Genomic DNA, 22249 nt, shown 5'->3' with positions numbered 1-22249 from the left:
TCCTCATGGAACTGGCAAAATTTATTTTTGTTCCGCGACTGGACGGAACTCTTCATCGGATTCGGCTTCTCAATAGACAGCCGATCCTTCACCTCCATGAGGATGGAGTTCCAATCTTTGTTAAACTCGTACTTGGGGACGTACGGTTTAAAATCTTTCTTTTTCTTCTGGGACGGCTGGTCAGAATCACTAACCGCCCAGACTTCTTTTATCTTTTTGCTCTCTTCTTTTTTGTTACCCGGCTGAGAGAACCGGCTTTCTTTTTGTTTCTCAGACTTCTTGGAATCTGACCGGCTACCAGGCGAGCAGAGGTCGGTAGCCTGAATGTAGCTCTCCGCCTCCCTCTGGGCCGCCTGTAGAGTAAATGCCCCTTTTCGGACAAGGTGGAACTTAAAGGCCGACCCGTCCTTCAGACCTTTGAAAAAGTCTGTGAAAGCTACCTCGTCAGACAGTCCCTGGATCTGTATTTTGACCAGGTTGAACCGCCTGACATATGAGCGTAGCCCTTCTCTCTCACCCTGCCTGACGGTGCTCAAGTCAAGGCTCGTCTTCTTGGCAGGAATGTTCATTGAGAAGTTGGTAGCAAACAAGAAGGCTAGCCTCTTGAAGCTGTCAATAGAACCGGCTGGCAAGTTGCCAAACCACTGCTGGGCGATGTCCTTCAGTGTAGCCGGGAAACAACGACACCAGGTGGCATCGTCCCAACCTTGTAAGCACATGAGGTTGGTATATGCTATCAGGTGGTCTTCGGGGTTAGTGGTACCATCATAGGTGCCCACCAATACATTCTTAACCTTGGCCGGCTGAGCCGCCTCGGTTATATTGGCTGCAAAGGCAGACGGTTGTTCGCCTAGCCTCATTAGCCGAAGCTGCCAGTCTAGAGGCTGGGCAGGAGTATATGCCGCCTGACCTCCAAAAGGAGGTGGCTGCATGAATTGGAGGCCATATTGCCCATACTGTGCCTGAGGTGCGTATGGCATAGACCCTATCATCAAATGAGGTTCGGTGTTGACGGATTTACCGCCTGTCCGACTCTCATGCAAGGACATAGAGTTCCTTGCAGAAGCTTGCTTGAAGCTGTCTGGAAAGCTTGAGGTAGAGGCTGACTCAGACTGCTGCTGCCTCCTTCGATTGATGACTTCTCGAGCATCAAAGGTGGAGGCTTTTTTGTCCTCCGGCTGGGGTCGCCGGGGCATCAGAATGAATCTTAGACCAGTGAAGTTTTGCGGCCGCCTTCTCCTTTGGGTGAGGAGTTGGTTGCCTGTCCTTGACCGGCTTCTTCTTCTTCCCATCATTGGGAGTCTTTTTAGCCGGCTGACTCTTGCTAGAGCCTACCTTGTTATGGTTGATCATGGCCTTGATTTCACCTTTGAAATAGGTCATGAATTTCATGAGCTCATCTCGGGTGACTGGGGCTTGACCTTTGGCCTTCTGGGTTTCCCCTTCTGGCCTTCCATATGAGCGCTGCTTGGGCCCGCCTGGTCTTCATTTCGTTCCAGTTGATCCCTGGAACGAATGGATTTAGAGATGAGAGAACCATCCTTAGATGTGTAGGTATCCACATCATCATCTTCGTCTTCTTCCTCCTCCTCAGTGAATACCTCTGGGTGAGGCTGAGGGGGAGGCTGAGGGATTTCAAACCCTGTCGGCTGAATAACCGGTTGCATATCATCCGGGGTACCCGTCTGAGTGCCCGGACGTAGAGAGATAGAATTGAGAATTGGTACAGAACTTTGAACCATGTTGAGGTACTCTCCCCACAGACGGCGCCAAATGTTTTGGGTGTTTTTGTCCCTTGGGAGAGTTACAACTCAAAGACTGGTCCGGAGGGCTTCTGTACCTGCAAAATCAACGGAGACACCGTTTGGGTGGTGCTCCACCTCCAACGCTCAAGTTAGTAGCTTGAAGGAGAGAAAAAGGTGCGGAAATTTAGGTGGGGATCTGCTAGGTTTTCTAGCTCAGTTGTCTCTATCAAAGGGACAGTTTGTAGTGAATGGAAAAACGTGCCCTCCAAAAGAGGGGAATCTCCCTATTTATAGGGTCATTGGGATTTGTGCCCCTGATCAGGTGACAGAACCCTAATCAGAGATGGGCTGCGCCGTATTACGGCTTTCTCGGGATTTGGGCCTGAAGGCCGACCTTTTCCCCTAATATCCGGAACGACACGTGTCAAATAGGGATAGGTCCATTTTGGACCATCCCCGGGCTGACACGTGTCACCCTCTGATTGGGCCACATGGAGGGGTAAAATTACCCTAAACAGTTTTAATTATTTTTAGTTTAGTTTTATGTCTCTTATTTTCTATTTTATTCTATTTATTTCTTTTTTTTTTATTTATTTTATTTTATTTGTCGTGGTTTTGTTTTATTTCGTCCTTTGTTTATTTTCATTTTATTTTATTTATCTTTGTCCCGATTCTCCCTTGTGTTTATTTGGTTGTGTAGGATCGTGCTCGGAGGTTCGAGTCAAAGGTGTCAATCCAAGAAGCTTTCAAGCCCCAAACTTGCTGCTGCCCCTTAACCTTCACCCCACATTCCACTTTATCCTCCACCACACACACATCACCACTTAGCAACACCACCAAAACCAACCCCAACCAAAACAACTACCACTCACCGAGCTCCGCTGCTCCCAGCCAACACAACAGCCACGCACCACATCCCCTGCTGCCAGCCACCACACAACACAAACGACAACCAACACGCACCAATTTCCCCTTTTCTCCCTTTACTTCACCAATTAACAACCACCAACATCCCGCAGCAACCACAGCTCCGCAAATAACCACCAAAATCCCACCAGTTCAGCCCATCAGTGCCGCAACAACCACCCACAACCAAGCAGCAGCGCCACCAACACGCACCTCCTTATTTTTCCACGCAACCACCAGCCGAACCACCCAGTCTCCTGCTCTCACGACCCCGCAACCAACACCACAGCCACTGCCAATACCGCCGACAATCACCACCAAACCACCTCCGATCACACTAATTTCCAGCCACGAATTCCCACAAATTACCCCCTGCTCCAATTCACTCACCTGCTGCCACCCTCACAGCACCACCATTAATTACAGCAGCCGCCACCTCCAATCACCACCACTGAACCACCGTCAGCCGCCAAAACCATCGCCCACAAAGCCCGCATAGCAGCCCGCAAATTCACCTCTCAATTTCGACTCAATTCGCATACCCTTCAGAGCGGACGCTCACTCAACCGAAGCGGCCACTCCTTTTCATTCATTTTCACCCAATTTAAAACAGAGGCCTTGAGCGTCCGCTCCGTTGAGTATGAGCGGCCGCTCCGAGTTTCGCGTGTGAGATTGTATGGATTAATGAATTTGAGCGGCTGCGATTCCTTCCATTAATCGAACGGCTGGTGATTGAGTGATAATTTCTTGATTACAGTTGATTATTGTTATCAAGTGTTGATGAACGGCCGAGATGGTGATGCGCTTCAATGGAGTTCAGAGCAGCCAAATGCGAAGGAAGGGGGATGAGGGTTTGATGTTTTTGGGAGAATTGTGGGTTTATTTTATTTCTTTTTCTTTTATTTTCTTTGTTCTTTTTATTTTCCTTTTCCTTTTCTTATTCCTTTCTCTTTTATTTTTCTTTTTATTTTCTTTATTTATTTTTCTTATTTTTTTAGCATAGTATATATACCCATTTTTGGGGTAATTAGAAAGGGAGATAATCATCCATCGATTATTCTACTCTCTAATTAGTTTTTAGGAGAGCTTCTCTCTCTAGGTTTAGCTTAGGGTTAGGGTAGTTTAGAGAGAGAAAGTGAGGGTTTCACCATTGTTGAACTTGGATTTTGAAGAAGAAATTGATCATCTTTTCTATTGATTTACATCTTCAATCAATGAGAATCTCTAACTCTCTCTCCTCTATTTTTATTTGCTTTATTTTGATTATTATTTTTGTTATTAGTATTGCTTGTTGATCATGTTGATTCTTGATTATTTGTTGATTAATCTTATTATTATCATGATTAGTGAGTAAATTCCCCATTAAGGGGATGGTTGTGGTGTAGTTGGATCTTGAGCATGTTCTAGTTTAGAATTGATTTATTTGTGATTAAAGTCTTTATATGCTCTTGATATTCTTTAATCTTCTTGCAAGTGCACATTGTTGGTTGATTAAAGGTGAATCTTTGCTAACAAGGAACGGAAGTTGACTTAGTTAAGGTTCATTATTATCGATTGTTATTTAATAGTACCTCCTAGTATATGGTTCTAATGTGGAAGCATAGAGGCTATATTAGGAGAAGCCGATTAACCCCGGAAGGCGGTTGGATTGGACCTTACTTCGATATTCGAGCATGTTTAGTTCATAATTAATTCAACTTCTATGCTTTTGTTTATGTTCAAGTGAATGCTATACCTAAACCATTTTCCTTAATGTTTTATTTCTTGTTTTAGCATATTTAGAATTTAGTTTATTTATCTCCTACTCCGGACTAGCTTAATTGTCGATAACATTTGGTTGTGTTTATCCGTTCTCTGTGGTTCGACCCCTATGCTTGCCTTATACTCGTATTAGGTTTGTTTAGGTTGTATAAATTGTATTTGATCTAGGGATAGACAATTGACGACGCGTTTATTCCATTGTCACTTACCTTGAGTCTGGGGCAGCAGAGTCTCCCCCTCCCCAGCCGCTGAAGCACCGCTTGCAACATTGAGTGGTGATTTGGGTAAAAATACCTTGGCCAGTTGGCCCTATCAGAGTCCGCCATGTGACACTAGAAGGGGCGCCATCTTGGACCTTCCAAGGAGCGACACGTGGCAGGCAGATAGCAGGCCCCTGGATTTAGCGGCTTTCAAGGCCCTAATCCTGAGGCCTTGCAAAAAGCTGCGTGCCCTTCCCTAGGGCACAAAACCCTAGGAGGGCACACATTTCTAGGACCCTATAAATAGGGAACATTCCCCTCATTAAGGGGGTACGATGTTCTTTTTCGAGCACACTTTTCTAGGAATCATCGTTGATTGAACACCAATCATTATCTGAACTATCACTATCCGGAGAACAGTACACTCGAGCTCAGAATCCGAGCAGATAACCTTTCATTCCATACGTCTACTCTCCGAATCCGTACTAACTTATGCTTTGGAGGCGGACCGCCGACCATTCGGCGCTCTGTTGTTTTACAGGTACAGGTGTCCGAGCTGAATCCAGTCTTAGTGTTGTAACTCTCCCGAGGGACACAAAAAACCCCGAAACATTTGGCGGCGTCTGTGGGGAGAGTACCTCTAAGATGGCTACACAAGAACCTATACCGACTCCGGAGACCAATTGACCTCCGGAGACCAATCGACCTCCGGAGACCAATCGACCTCCGGAGACCAAACGACCTCCGGAGACCAAACAACCTCCGGAGACCAATCGGCCTCCGGAGACTAATCGGTCCCTGGAGGATGTATTGGTCCAAACGGACCATGACTCAGGTGACAACGGTGACGTCGAAACCTATACGGCCCAAGATGGGTCTCTCATCTCTAGGCGCATCCGCGGCAAAGAAAAGCGGGAGCACCCTCATTCTCTGACTGCTCCGGCCAAAACAGCCGGATAATCAAAGAAGTCTGTTGATCCTACCCAGGCGGCAGGATCAGCCCCAATTACCCGAGACGAGTTCATGAAGCTTGTGAGAAGTCTCCGGGGTGAGATTAAACAACTCACTTACTAGAATTCGGCTACTCCTATAAAGGAGCTGTCGGCCAAGAAGTCAGCCTAGTTGGGCAAAAAGAAATCAGTCAGGGACCGACATCCGACTCCACATCCTGCCCCTAAGGAGAAGGCTCGGCCTCAGTTTGACCTTTCCAGACTCCGTTTCCCAAAAACGGGTATAAGAAAAGCCATTCAGCATGTTTAGCCGGATGGTAGCAAGAAAACATTCTCTAACGCTCGACAATACATCAAGCAAAAGAGAACTGAGCTTTCAGAGTCGACCTCAATGTCGACTTATCATGATAGCTTCTAGACTACCTCTTTCAGGTGTTCACAATCTGTGCATGAGACCCTAATAAGCAGCCCTCGGGCTCAAGCTGGTCCTCATGAAATCCAGTCGGCTCAATTCATGGCTCAGCCATTGTACCAGTCGGCTGCCCTACCTTATATTCAACCTGTCTTCTTTGGTGGGCAGGCGGCATGCGACTATCAGCCCATGGACTGGCAACTTAGGCTGCAACACCTTGGAGATCAACCTTCTTCTTTCTCCAAGGAAATAATCGAAGCCGAACAGCCGGCCAAGGTTAAAAATGTGTTGGTTGGGACCTATGATGGGACCACCAACCCTGAAGACCACCTGCTAGCATACACCCACCTCATGTATTTACAGGAGTTAGGTGATGCCGCATGGTGTCGCTGCTTTCCAACCACCCTAAAGGGCATAGCCCAACAGTGGTTTGGCAATCTGCCGGCTGGTTACATCAATAGCTTCTAACTGCTCTTTGAACATCCCTGCCAAAAAGACAAGCCTTGATATTGACAATGTACAGCAGGGAGATAGAGATGGCCTGCATTCCTACGTCAGGCGGTTCAATCTGGTGAGAATCTAGATCCATGGGATGTTTAATGAGGTCGCCTTTATAGAGTTCTTCAAGGGTCTGAAGGACGGTTCTACTTTCAAGTATGAACTCGTCCGCAAACAATTTTTCACCTTGCAGGGGGCACTACGAGAGGCGGCTTCAGGTGACCGATCTCTACTCCTCCAGCAAGCAGTCGGACTCTAAGAGGTCCGGCCGACAGAAGGAGAGTCGCCCTACTCAGCCGGCTCCAAAGCCAGAAGAGAGCAAAAAGAAAAAACAAATCTGAGCCTTTGATAACTCCGATCAGCTGGCCCAGAAGAAGAATAAAGAGTGAAAACCGTACGTCATAAGGTACGAGTTCCACAAGGACTGCTGCTCCATCCTTTTGGAAATAAAGGATTGGCTAACTCTTGAGAAGCCGACTCCAATGAGAGGTTCCTCTGAGAATCGTAACAAAAACAAACACTGCCATTTCCATGAGGATGTCGGCCATGACACCAACGACTGTTTCCGCTTCAAACGAGAGCTTGACCGTCTGGCCGACAAAGGATAGCTGAAGTCCTATGTGAAGTCCAAAGTGACTTCAAAGGCAAATCCGGGGCAATCCAAAAAGAAGACTCCCCAGCCTACTGTTAGTACCGAGACTGATGAGGATCCGGTATATACAATAGCAGGCGGATTCGCCGTGGGTGGCCCGACCATTCGTGGCACCAAGGATCATCTGAATAAGATGATCCATTCTGTTCAAGAGGGAGAGGCGGCAAGCACATCCGCCTTCCTTGAAGTCATCATCACCAAGAAGGACAGAGGCAAAGTCCATCGGCCGCATGATGACCCTGTGGTCATTGAATGCAAAGTGGCCAACCAACTTGTTGGTCGAATTTTGATTGACACAGGCAGCTCCTGTGACCTCATCAACCTCAAATGCATATCCAATCTCAATGACAAGCCAGATAGCGCGATGGAGGTCTCCCACACCCTTGTAGGGTTTGGGTGAGAACTTGTGCACCTAGTTGGACGGATAGACTTGCCCGTCCGCCTGGGAAAGAAGGGAAACGGTAGTCATATGACCATTCGTTTCCTAGTGTTTGAAGAGCTCACTGCTTACAACCTCATCTTTAGCCGACCCACTCTGAACGAGTGCAAGGCCGTCATCATTCATGCCCTCACGCTTGTCAAGTATGAGAGGGATGGTGGCACAGCCGGTTCGCTTAACGGGGACCAAAAGACGGCTCGAGAGTGCTATCTCTTGGACGTCAAGCCCGCGGTAGCAGCAACTGTCCGGGGCAAACAAACAATCGACCTTGATGATATCAAGGAAGATCAGGCGGCCCCACCAGCCAGAAAAAAGAGAAAGATTGATCAGCTGGTGGTGGTCAACAAAGAAAAGCAACAGCAATCACTGACTAGGGAACGGTCAGACGACCTTCGTCCCCAGTCGACTGGTGACCACATTGATATCCCTCTGGACGACAGTCGGCCAGAGCGGACTGTTAAGGTCGAGACGGTTACATTTGCTAAGCTAGGTGACAGCCTGCACCAGCTACTGAAAGAATTCAAAGACATTTTTGCCTTTGAAGTGGAAGAGATGCCAGGCATCATCCCGGATCTCGCTGTCCACAAACTCGCCGTGGATCCCAAAAAAGAAGCCCATTCGACAAAAGAAAAGAAACCACGGCGAGGAAAGAATTCAAGCGGCAGCAGCTGAAGTTAAAAAGTTGCTGGACGCCAAGTTCATTCGGCCAAGTAATTTCCCTGAGTGGGTAGCTAACGTCGTGTTAGTAAAAAAGCTGAATGGAACTTGGCTGATGTGTGTAGACTACACCTACTTGAACAGAGCATGTCCGAAAGATAGTTATCCACTGCCAAAGATCGAGAGTCTGGTCAATTCAACATCCGGACATGCCCTGATGAGTTTCATGGACGCCTATTCAGGCTTCCATCAGATCCCCCTATGGAAAAAAGATCAAGAAAAGACGGTAATCGTCACTAATCAGGGGTTGTTCTGTTATACTGTGATGCCGTTTGGCTTGAAAAATGCGCCTGCTACTTTCCAACGAATGATTAATACGGTCTTCACTAATCAAATTGGAAGGAATGTAAAAACATACATTGATGACATAATAGTCAAATCCAAACAACAAACGGATCACCTTGCTGATCTCCGAGAAACATTCGCCACACTAAGGCGGCACAAGGTCACGCTAAATCATAAAAAGTGTGTCTTTGGTGTTGAGTATGGGAAGTTTCTCGGATTCTTGATTGACTAAAAGGGAATTGAGGCCAACCCTGAGAAAATACAGGCGGTCATCGACATGTAGTCGCCCCGTACTGTGAAAGAGGTGCAAAAGCTGACAGGTTGTCTGGCGGCCCTGGGAGATTCCTCAGTCGGTCAGGCGACAAGTGTCTCTACTTCTTCCAAGCAATCAGGAAGAAGACCAACTTTGAATGGGGGGGGGGGTGATGCAGAGGTAGCCTTTTAAAAGTTAAAAACTCATCTGCACTCTTTGCCGAGGCTTGTTAGTCCTCTGCCCAAAGAGAAGCTCTTCATGTACTTGGCCGTCTATGATCTTTCCCTCAGCGCCGTTCTCTTAGCTGAAAGAGACGTCATCCAGCTCCCGGTCTATTTCATCAGCCATGTTCTTAGGAACGCTGAGCTTCGGTACCCCATGGTTGAAAAATATGGTCTCTCCCTTTACATGGCCATCAAGAAGTTGAAACCTTACTTCTTGGCGCATGCGGTAGTGGTCTACACTGACCAGCCGATCAAGCGGCCACTTACAACCTTGGAGTCTTCTGGACGAATGCTTCGATGGGCGATTGAGATGCAAGGATTGGAAATCACTTACGAACCAAGGAAAGCAATAAAGGGGCAAGCATTCTCCGACTTTATTGTGGAAATGACAAGGCCGATTGCTCAGGACAATACTAGTCAGGTTTGGAAAGAGTTTGTAGACGGGAACTCCACTACGAACGGCTGTGGTGCAGGAATTATCTGTCAATCTCCTGAAGGAGATAAGTATGAGTATGCACTACGGTTACAGTTCCAGGTCTCTAACAATGAGGCCGAGTATGAAGCCTTACTAGCCGGCATTCAATACTGTAACACAGTAGGGGAAAAGAAAGTTGAGGCGTGCTCTGATTCTCAACTGGTCGTACTCCAAGCCAATGGGACGTACGAGGCCACTCATCCGGCCATGATTTAAAACTTGCAGGCGGTCAAAGATAAAGTTGGGACACTTGATGAATTCCATCTGAGTTAAGTGGCCAGGTCTTCAAACAATCAAGAGGATGCTTTGTCCAAGCTGGCATCATCCGCCTCCTGTAAAACGCCTCTGTCATTGTTATGGGAGGCCATGGAAAAAAGAAGTATATCTGAAGAAGACCCCATTGGAATTCTTGATAGAAGCTCATCCTGGATGGAAAACATCCGTGCCTATCTTGCAGACGGCACACTCCCTGATTCACCACAAGTGACGGCTGTTCTGAAAAAACGAGCGGCGAACTTCGAGTTACGACAAGAAGAACTCTTCAGGGCTGGTTTTTTGAAAGCCGGGTAAAGAAGTCCTCAAAGACTTGTATTCGGGATATTATGCCTCCCATATAGGCGGCAGATCCCTCGCTACCAAAGCTAGGTGGCTCTACTTCTAGCCAAAATTGGAGTCGGATGCAATGGAGATGGTGAAAAAATGTGACAAGTGCCAAAAATTTGGCAACCTCATCCATAGTCCGGCTACGGACCTGACGGCCATCCAAAGCCCCATACCCTTTGTCAAATGGGGCATAGACATACTGGGGCCATACATAGCCGCAGCAGGCGACAAGCGCTACATATTGGTGGCTGTGGATTACTTTACCAAGTGGGTAGAGGCGGAGGCAGTCAAAAACATCAAGACAAAAGATTTGATGAGTGACATTCATGGCACTCATTTTATCTCTTTTTGGATGAATTTTATTTCATTTTGTAGCTCTTTTCCTTAGTTTCCCTTAGTTTTGCTCTTTATTTCTTTACTTTGTGCCTTTTGTAGTTAGTTTCTTTATTTGGTGCATTTTGTTGTTTATTCGTTGTTTTTCTCTATTACTTGTTTGTTTTCTTTTGTTTGTAGGTTATGATCGATCATCCAAAGATTTCCGAGCTTCCCTTCAACATTTATCATTGCAAAATTGATGCCTTTTGCTAGCATTTTGAGCTTCAAGTCTAGAGGAACTCGAAGGGCAAGTTTCAAGACCGGTGCACACATGCGGTGGGGGCACCATCTATGCCTCAAACCCACCAAATATGTCCATAAACTTGCTGCCTACATTGATGTTCATCACCATCACCAAAGTTGTGTGCACTAGGATGATCAAGGTCAAATAAGGGTAAGGAAGACCCTCCTATGTGCGGGCGCACAGGGGGCCTGTGTGGCCGCACAGGAGGCGCGTGCGGGCGCACCCCCCTAGGTTTGTGCTTGTGCGCCCCCTCTTCTCCCCTTTGTGCGGCCGCACCGGTTTGGGTCTATTTTTGGACGTCTGTAGGGAATATTTCAAGCATTATGATCCCAAGCTTGAACCCCACAGAAGCTCTTTACAGGCGACGTTCTATGTTTTCTAGACGCTAGTTCCTACATGCCTCAGCAGGTATATGTGTTCTTAGAATTTTCCAGATTTCGCAGTATTATTTCGATTCTAGTTGTGAAAGAAATTTCTCAAATTTCCTTCGTGTAAAATCCTATGTTTTTGACTCATTTTGGATTGTCTATGCAACGAGGACCTTTTTTATGCATATATGACAATAATGTTAATCAAAATTACGCACATAAAATACTTAGAATTTTTCGAGTCCCATCCATTCATTCTAAATCATTGCCAAAATAAATTTCAAGAATTAAAATAGAAATCCTCCCCAGTGGAGTCGCCAAAACACTGTAGGGAATATTTCAAGCATTATGATCCCATGCTTGAACCCCACTGTGATCATACACTAAAGTATGGTGGCGTATCAAATGGAAGAATGCTAGAGCAAAAGAGTTGCCAATAAGTTTTAGGAACTTGTAAACCCAAAACGATCCAGAAGATCGTCAACTCCATAAGGTCTTTAACCAAACAGGGTTCGGGGATGAGGGTACGAATCCAATCTACAAAAGAAAGGACCCGCCCTATAAAATAGGCCTCTACTTTGTTCTGTTCGTATTCATGTGCGCTTTCTAACTAACACGCAAACATTATATTAACCTAAACCTGTTTAATCTATGTTGGTTAAATATTAATGCACAAATAAATCTATTATTGGCGATCACTTGAATAAAAATCATATTAGCCTAAACCAAATAATGAATTGTCGTATTAAGCATGATTTCAAATACAAATTCCCGTTAACAAGCATAAAGGTGTGATCAAGCAATAACAATAATTATAAATAATATCAAGCAACATAATAATCATAATAATAATGATAATAACAATAACCATGTTAAGGCATAATAAAGCTTAAATATAACAGCAAGATCCTAGGCATGATACTAACAAGATTAATAACAAATCCTAGCATGTCACTAAGCATTAAAGATCAAAGCTTTAAACCTAACATGGTACTAACATGCTATTAGAAAGAATAAAAGGCACCCTAAACATGATACTAGAATGCAATAAAGACATCCTAACATGATACTAGGAATTAATAAATAATAAACATGCTTTCTACATTGAAAGAGAGTAATAAGATTACATACTTTGAAGCCTCGTATCTCTTTCTAATAACAAAATACACAAGTTAGTAAACTTCAATGAAAATAATAATGAATCAAAGAATTAAAGAAGAATCAAATTAAATAAAGTTTAAACTAGATTTGGACCAAACCCTCAGAACATATTAAACCTTGCACGTCTAGGGCGAAGGTAACTTCGAACTTGGCTAGATGATTCTAAATCTTGTGTATGCGGAATTGTGTTTAGTAAAAGGTTGGTTTCGAAAGAGAGAGAGAAAGAAAGCATATATTGCTCAAGAGAGAATAGAGAGAATTGATGATTCTGAATGAATAACGGAGGTTCAGGACCCTATTTATAAGGAAAATAGTCCGGAAAAGCATAGAATTTGATAAGGAATAAAACTACACGCTGTCGACAGAAATACACACTGTGTCTGTCGCGATTAAAGCGACAGTCTGACTTACATGCGCTTTCCACACGGAATCCGATGTTTAACCAAATTGATCTACGGAATCCGTACAGAAGATAAAAGGTATCTTTTAAAAATAATAATATAATAATATATTATTCCAAATAAAATCCATCTTCAAATAATTATTAAATCCAATAATATTAGAATTTAAAAGAACCTTCTAGAAACTTCTAGAAAAATTATAATTAATCCCAATAATTTTAGGAATAATAATTAACATTGGGCCCTCCTCTAGATCATTGGGCCGTATGTAAATAATTAGTATTTTGGCCATAACTTCCTCAATATTCATCGGAATTGGGATTATAATATATCGTTGGAAAGGTCTTTTCGAGCCCCGTCGAATTACACTATTATTGGACCCTTATTATGGACAAAACTAAACTGGATTGCCTATTTTTAATAAATAGATTTGTTTTTAATAACAGAGAGAAGAGAATTTTAATAAAAACAAAACCGCAACACTTGACTTTTCCACACTTTCACCTTAATCGATTACGGTTCGACGTGAAAGACATTCATCTCTGGGTTTGGTTTTGGGGAGACATAAATGGGTGTCTACAGAAGCCTGCACTTTGACTGAGTTTGGAGAAACGAATGTTTCGAAAACAAAAGTTAAGGTAGTGATAGGGACGGAGAATGATTCAGAATGTTCTGCGATCCCAAATCATTCTTATAACGCCGATACCTGTAAAACAATGTTAGTTAAACAGATAAAAGAGTTCAGAAACGCGTATCTTGCACCGTCGAGCACACGTCTCTGGGTAGCCGTTTTTGTTGCATTTTGTCTTCACGACCTTTTACAAGCTAAAGAACGCCATCTTTGAAGGTAACATTGCGTCGTCATCTTCAACATTTCTTGGGTGACAATCCTCCAAATAGAGTCTGTCGCCTCGCGACAATCCTGTCGTTTGGCGACAGAATCAGGGTTTTAAAACACCCGTCTTCTTTCTTTCTCATTTTGCTGCTGCTGCTTTGCTTGTGCGTTTCTCACGAAACCTTCAAATTGCTCGTTCTAGCTCGTTTCTCAACTGAATTTGATCGAACTTGTTGCAAATCGAAGCTTATTTCATCTATTTTCCTAATATATGTATGTTTTTCTCAAACTCTACTTGGTTTTTGATGAATTTCCCGTTCTTGTTCACGAATTTTCGAAATAATTCGAATATGTTTATGCTTAATTTTCATTGTTTATCGAGTTTTATGCCTTGAATTTGTTTGATTATGCTTGTATATTGCCTTGGGAGTATTTTGAGACTTGTTTGACTCAATTTGGTGAAGAAATGAGCAATTCACTATTGTTGGACCTCGTAAGTTTGTGAAGAACAATGTAGCCCGTTATTCGTATTTTTGCCGTCTTTTCTTGTACGATTTGTCACAATATTCATCATATTATTGTAAGAAATTGTTTATTTGTTTGAAAATGCTAATTATTCTTAGTTTAATTTTTGCTTGTTTTAGTACTACGTACTCTGTTTTTTTTGTGAACATAGTATCATGTGGCTTAGACGAACCTTAGATACTATAGAGCCTTAAAATTAATTACTTTTACATAATTTAGCATAGCTAGACGATGTGGTTTCGGCTCTCGATCGATAGACTCGCACCGAGAGGACGAACCTCCTAGCGAGGGCGAGGACGTTACATCTACGTCTAGGCTTGGACTTCTGCCAGATTGGGATGAGCGTACTTTGTTTCAAGCACCCATACATCACTTGTCGAAGCGAGTCCGACGCGGTCTTGCAGCGGGAGGACCCGTAGCCACGGCTCAGGTAATTCCACCATTGGTTCGCTCTACGACACCTTCATCAGCAAAGATGAGGGTTTACGTCGGCTTTGGGAGTCATGTGGGTTAAATCCTCTTCTTCTGGCCACCCGTGCCATTCTTTCATATGACAGGGGTAACCTCGTCGTCTGAGCTTTGGTAGAGTTCTTTAGGGACACCACCAACACTTTTCACTTTCCCTGGGGTGAGATGACAGTTACTCCAGCCGACTTTAGCCTCATCACGGGGCTAGAGTATCAGACTGCTCCTCTGCCATTCGACAGCGATATCACGGTCCATTCACCGATCGTGTTGGAGTTGTTGGGTTCGATTGTTGTTCGGGCCCGAGCTGAGGCTGAGGCTCAGTCGGGATGGATGAGCTCCCGATGCATTCGCTGCTGCACACTGGTTGCAGCTTTCGAGGATGATGCCACCACTTATGAGCAGCGAGTGCGCATCTTTGTGTTGATTTTGTTGTCAGGGACGTTTTCTCCTGACCGAGGTAGTAGAGTACTTCTTTACTGCCTATCCGCTGTTCGCGACCTCCACTTGGTCGAGACATATGACTGGACCAGCCAGGCCTATGCGGACTTTCTACTGGGCCTGTGACGTTCTTGCCGTCATAGGGCCTTGTCTGGAGAGGTTGCACTTTTCAGCTTCTGGAGGGTCGTCTACCTAGGAGAGAGGGTAGCCATTCAACACTCCTCAGACGTCTTTGTCGTCCCTACTACTCCACCCCGGCACATGTTCCATGATGCCTTGCAGCGGGACCGAGCGAGTGGATCGTCTCGGGGTATTCCTTGGAGATCCTATGCTCTCCTCGAGTAGAGTTACGAGGAGGATCTGCTACCATTGCTGGCGCCGGCCCCTGTCCTTTCTGAGGAGGCAACGTTATGCTTCTATTTTATTTCATTTGCTTTCTAATAGGTATCCCCCCAAGTGATTTCTAACCTTTTATCTTTATCAGATCGGTCCTAAGGAGTTCATTCCCCTAAAGATGTCCATACGCTATCAGGGCATGTACGGGCCGATCGAGGATCTGATCCCGCCAGCTCCAGAGGAGAAGCGGTTCGTGGAGCGCTCCATTCCCCGTCACCAGACTCGGGTAAGCCTACTTGTACATCTTGTTTTTATGTTTGGTTATAAAATGTTGCTAACTCATTTGTTTTGACAGTTTTCTCGCGAGGTGGTGAATGCTATGGCTAGGTGCATAGACGCCTTTTGCAGCCAGCTCGTGAGGTTGCGGAACCGTGCTACCTATCGTAGCAACGATGCTTAGGAGGTATTACTTCTTGCTTTAGCATTATCTCCTTGTCTTATCTTTATTTGTTTTTTGATTTGATTTACTCTTGCAGGGACAACCTATTCCTTCTCCACGTACTCGGTGGAGACCCTAGCCTAGGAGAGAGACTACTAAGTCCAACTCGAAGCGTCGCCGGACTACTTCAGGCAGTCGGGGTGGTTGTTCTGAGGCCGCCCCTATAGAGGACTCAGCGTCGTCTCCTGAGGATGCTCCGACTGGGCCGAATAGTCGAGGTGGGATGGGTGGTGGGACATACGAGGTTGGCTCGTCGTCGCAACAGCCCTTGCAGCCTCAGCTACTATCTATCGGATATCAGGGTGAGCCGGGTTGGGCTGGCCCTGAGTTGCAGTTTCCGCCGGCTGGCGGCTCGGGAGATGATGAGGGACACACTGAAGGGAATTGTGTCCTTCGAACAAGTGTATTATTCAGATAGCGGGTTCAGAATTATTAGAAAGCTAATATATTCAGCAAGGTCAAGTGATCGGAACGCCTGGGTGGAGGCCGCTTCCGATCAGTAATATTAATATAATTAATATTACAGCTTAATCATGACTTAACCCTTCGGGTCACACCCAGGCAAAATATACAAACCGACTCGACGAATTAATTCGGAAGAAATTAATTCGTCGCCCGAGTGTTAAATATTTAGACGTCGGTAATTCAAGCTTGGAGCGTCGAAACCGATCGTCGGAAGTCAAGTCAAAATAATAAAAGACGAGACGCTAAAAAATAATAATAAATCGACCATATTCCCAAAATACCCCTAGCATCGGAGTGCCCCGAGCAGCCGAATACGAGGGGCAAAAATGTCCTAGCAAAGGTGGCTAGCAAGCACCAAGCCGAGCCTAGCATGGCTGGCTGGTGCGTGCTAGCGCACCATGCTAGCAGCCCGGCCAACAGTAGCTAGCAGCTAGCTGCCGCGGCTATGCTCGCTAGCACAGTAGTAGCCACGCCATTGCAGCAGGAAGCTCGCACCAAGTGCGTGGCTTGCGCGCACAGCACCAGCCCGCAGCTTGGTACGGGGCTGGGTGCGGGCTGGGCTCGTGGCTAGGCTCGGGCCATAGGGCCGTTGATTAGGGGAAGCATTGGAATATGGGATCAAGTGGGTGAGGACATGTGGAACAAGGAGAGTATTGAGTGGGGAGCAAGTATGTTCCCCTACTCTCCATGTGGTCCTCACCAACCCATCTCACATGGTAATGCCACTTGTAGATTTATTATTAGTTTGCAATTTTAATTTAATTTAGCTTTAAATTAATTTGTGGAATTTCATGATCCCACATTGATGGGATAGAAATTCCCACTCATACTTTCCTCTATAAATACCAAGGTTGGGATTTGGAGTAAAGTGCTTGAGTGGAAGTTGGAAAGAGCATTGCATATTTTTGGAAAAACTCTTAAACTCATATAACACTCGGATTTTGGTCGGACCTTGCTAACTCCAAGGTAGCGGACCATAAAGTTGTGTTCGTCGTTTGTGGGTGGATACCGTCGGAGGCACGACGCTTGCGGTGCTCGTGGCTTTCAAGTAAGAGCCCGGTTTTGTAAGGGCGAAGCTCGCTTTATGAATTTATTAATTGCGAGTGGTTCCTCGGGTCGGGGTTGTTTCCGCGGTTAGTCGGACTCACCACACCCCAACAGCGGTATTGGAGCCTCGCTCGTTTATTTTTATAATCATGTTTTTCAAGGATCATTTTGGCTTAATTTTCTGGTTTAAGTTGCTAATTAGATTAGTAGCTCGGTTTTATTTATTTTAATCCCGTTTTTAATGTCGAGTTTGGCCCAGAACCTAGATTTTCGCCCAAGACTAGTGAATTTTTGGTGGAAAACGTGTTCTGGAAAGGTTTTTATCCCAAGGGCCTGTGATTTTAGCCAAATTCTGACCAGAAATGCCTTTTTCGAGGGATTTTTCGTTTTTGACGAAAAATTTTAAGTCTTTTCTAACCTTGAAATTAATGGCATAACTTATTGATTATAAGGTTGATTATTTGCATTATTTTCTACATTTTTATGTCCCCTGAAAGCACACTTACTTGGTAGTATTTGATGCTTAAAGGTTGATTTATTTTCTGATAATTGCAAACTAATTGCTTTTTAGTGTGAAAATTTTATTTTTGAGGCTTCCTAAGTGTTAAAGATTCAATCTTTATTTGTGATAAGTGATTGAAACTTTAAAAACCACTAAATTCCATGTTATTTTGTGTTGAACTTTGTTGTTTTAATCATTTTGAGTTGATTGGAAACATAAAGTTTCAATTTTTGTGATAGAAATTTGGTTATCTTCATGTTGGAAGATATAATTTTCAAGGATTCACAAAATTTAGATGTTGTAATTTTCATTTGAACATTAAAGTTCATATTTTTCCAATTTCCCCTTACTTTGTCAAATTCTCAAGTTTAATTTAAATTCATTAAATTAAAAGTGAGAAATTGCCTCAATTTAATTTTGCACCAAGCTAAACCAATTTAATGAAGAATGGTTCTTGGAATTATTTTGGTTATTTGCACTTTGAAGATTTTGTTAATAAGTTGAATGATTGATTGTGATTTTTATGAAATTGTTTCTTAATTATTGTGTATGGATGATGCTTAAATGGATTAGAATCTTTCTAGCTAATTGATTTTATGCTTTTAATTGTGCTTTCAATCAATTGTGCGAGAGTGAGTTGGTTGAGGGTCTAAATTCTTCCATACCTTTGCTAGGCTAGTTGCACGAGAGTGAATTAGTTTACTAGGATAATTAACACGCTTAATTGTGCGAGAGTAAGTTAATTGTGTTGATTGTTCCTAATCAAGGTCATTTTCATCTAATTGTATGATTTTGTTGAATGCATTGATGTAATTGGATTCCACCTTCCCTAGTTTTAGTTATTTGTCCTTAGTTGTGTTTAGTTGAATCTCTTTCTATCTCACAAGCTTTCCTAGTAGTCTAATTAGCATAGATTGATACACTTAGTCCTTTTAGGTTCGATCCTTTACTTACCCCTATACTCGTATTAGGGTAGTTTAGGTTATAAATAATTAATTTCATTAGGGTTTGTAGACCCAACGACACTACTTAATCCCGCGATCAAATTTTGGTGCCGTTGCCGGGGACTAAGGCGTTCATTAGTTTGTGTTGATTAGATTAGCTTGGTTCTTGTATATTATTTGATTTTTGTTTGCTTTTCTTTGTTCTTTGTACAAAAATGGCATGTTTATCCTTTCCTCAATATGATGATGAACCCTTTTACGCTTACTTTGATAGATTAGATGGTTTTCATAGTTTCCATGGATGTTCTCTTAGTGATGCTTGTGGAATAGCTTATTGGGGCATGAATGAGTATACTAGAGGAATGGTTGAGAATATGCACAATGGTATATTCCGTCATTTGTCTATGCATGATGCTTGGAATTTCTTCACTTGGCTTGCTAGAGATTCGTATGATAGAGAATGTAATGTTTCTTGTTTTGATTCTCAATGTCAAGATTCTTCTAATTTTTGCATGAATTCTCTTGATACTTCTAATGTGCCTTGTGATGATCCAAGTATGCATGTTGACCCCCTCCCCTCTTATGCTCATTGTGATGAGGTTTGTGCTAATTTTGATAATATGCAATTTGATATTGATCATGAACCTCAACCCGATAACATTACTCCCCATTCTTTCTCAAATGCAATATCTCACCCAACAACTCCAAGAGCTTCAAGAAGAACAAAAATTGAGAGAAGTGAGGCTTGCCCAAGTGATGAGTGCTATGGTTAATGTGAATGGATGTGAGGCACCTCATTTGGAGTGTGAATGTGTTATTGAGGATGATGTGGGCCAAAGGTGTGAAGGTGAGGAGAGATTTTCTCGTGATAAGAGGATTTTTGAGGATTTTGATCCTTTTCATTCCCCTTTTGAGCTTGAGTTCCATCCTTCCCCTAACTCACCCTTTTTGAGAGCTTCCCATGGTGAGGATGTGAGTGAGCCATCTTCCATTTTGAATGAGGGAGTTCATGAGGATGATGATGATGAGTTTGAGCAATCAAAAGTGATTGAGAGTCCCTTGAATGATGGTGGAAGAGTTGAGAATGAAGAAATATCGATTTTGAGGATTCCAACCCCCTTCCTCATCTTGATGAGTCTACTTTGCATGTTTGTGACCCTTCTATCCATGAGTCTTTGGATTCTTTTGAGGTTATGGCTAGTATGTTCATTGAAGGAGTAACAAAGCATTATAGCCTTTTAAGAGAGTTCATTGGCAATGCTTCATGGGAAAGAGATGAGTTTGAGAGAAACCTTTATCCTTTCATGCATGGTTTTGAGACTCTAGGCTTTGAGTTTTTTGAGGGAGTGGTTGTGCATCGTTGTGATAGAGAAGACGATGAGGTTGTTTTTCTTGGAGAGTTTTTGTTTGAGGGAGATGTGAGTCATGAGTGTTCTTTTGAGGATTCTATGATTGATTTTTATGCCCTCATTGGTGATGTGAGGCCTTGTGAGACAATTGTTTCTCCTCCTCTTCCTCATGTCCTTTTCTCAAGGAAATTTGACCACATCCCCTACTATCCTATGTTCCTCCCCTCTTTTGTCTCAAAGCCAATTGAGGACCCTCTCTTCTTTGATGAGGCTTTTCCTTCACATCATCCTATTATTGAGGAAATGGGTGATTGTGCCACCCAAAAAGATTTTGAGGAGGTTTTGCCTTTTTATTCTTTTCCTTATTTTTCTTCTTCTTTCTCTTCTTATTTTCTTGATTTTTCTTTTGATTTTTCTTCCTTCTTTTGTCATCTCCCTCCTCACTTACATGCAATAATCTTGTTGCACGTTCTCCTCCCGTCATCTGCCTACTTGTGATCATATGAAATGTGTATTAGTGCATTTGATAAGCTCTTGCGTTCGTTGCAATATTATTTACTAGAGCGATCTCGGTTGGACGTTAAACAAGCCTTTCTCGGGAAGTAACCCGAGGTTTTTATTGCTTTCATTTTCTTTTCTTTTTAGATTAGATTTTCTCTCATGGAAATGTTTGTGTGCCTTTTGCTAGGTACATGACTTGATATACACTTATGCATTGGTTTGGATCAAGAATCAAGGAAGTTTGATGCCTATTTTTGCTAGCACATGGAAAACGAGATTCAATTCAAAAGGAAATCGGCTTTGAAAGGTTAAATTGGTTCATTTGCGGGTATTTACACCCACCAATATCCGGTAATGTCTTTCCTAGGTCTTTCTCTAATGGTTGGTGACTCGTTGGACACGTGTTGGTTTGTTGAGTTGATTTCTTTCTTTTCCCTCCCATGGTTTATTTGATTTATGTTTGAGTATATTGTCTCATTCAAGCTTGGGGGAGGGTATTCTATCATGCTTTGGTGGGATGTTGATTCACTTATACCATGCATATTTGTATATGCATTTCCATGTCTTTTCTTATATTTTGAAAAGTCCAAAAAGGTTTTTGTTTACTTTCAAAGTAATTTTGGCAAAATGTGTTTTGTTTGTTCTTATTTTGGACATTTTGTTTTGGAATTGCATTCTTGAATGTTTTTCTTCCTAAGTGATAAATGTGTGCACGGTTTGAGAGGGTCTTTTGTTGACTCTAGGATACTATATGCTAAGGTAGTCGGGTTAAGAACTTTTAGGGGTCCATGAAGCCCTAGTTCACGGGAATGTGGTAAGATGGAGTTGCTCTCTATAGTGGATTTGAAACCCTTGATTGGTATTTGTTTTGTTATAATCCCTTGTGAGCTTCATTTGTTCTAGCCTTCATCACCTTGTTGAGCGGCAATTTAGGATCCTTGACTATGCATGTCTTAATCCTTGTTTTGATCTCTAGCTCCCACGATCGTGACCGAGCCACTCTAAGGAAGGAAAAGGGCACATTTTCTCATTTTTCTTTATCTTCTTTTTATTTTGTTACAAATTTGGTTTTCTATTTTGCATCAACCTACTTATTAACCAATTTGAGCTTAATATTTCCTACTCTTGTTTAAACCGCGTTACAACCCCAATGGCCTATGTTTACCAACCCTTTTAGTTAGTGAAGCATTGGCATGTGAGGTTTGAGTTTTTTTGTGTGTTGATTGATAAGTGATATTTATGTCACTCCTAGGGTTAGTGTTTAGGTTATTTTCGTATTTATTTTCCCTTATTTTACCTTTTATTCTCTTGTTTTCTCTTTAATAAAGTTTCTAACTTATTTTGGTAATTTGGAGTGTTTTAGTTTATTTTCTTTATTTTATTAGTTTTAGTCTATTTTCATATTTTATTTTATTCTATTTGCTTGCGTAGTTTTAATTATTTTTAGTTTAGTTTTATATCTCTTATTTTATATTTTATTTATTTTATTTTATGTCCTGATCCTCTCCTCGGTCTTCTTTGGGTGTGTAGGTTCGAGTTCGGGTCCGAGGTTCAAGGCAAATGCACATTGTCCCTGCTCTTCCCCTGCTGCTGCGTTATCCGTCACCACCCCACACCTTAACCTCCACCACACACTCCTCACCATCTCCCCAGCTCCTCCTTTCATCCCAA

This window comes from Chenopodium album, chromosome 19, assembly GCF_948465745.1.
Source record: "Chenopodium album chromosome 19, dcCheAlbu1.1, whole genome shotgun sequence".
In the NCBI taxonomy this organism is placed as follows: Eukaryota; Viridiplantae; Streptophyta; class Magnoliopsida; order Caryophyllales; family Amaranthaceae; genus Chenopodium; species Chenopodium album.
Note: the sequence above shows the minus strand (reverse complement) of the source record.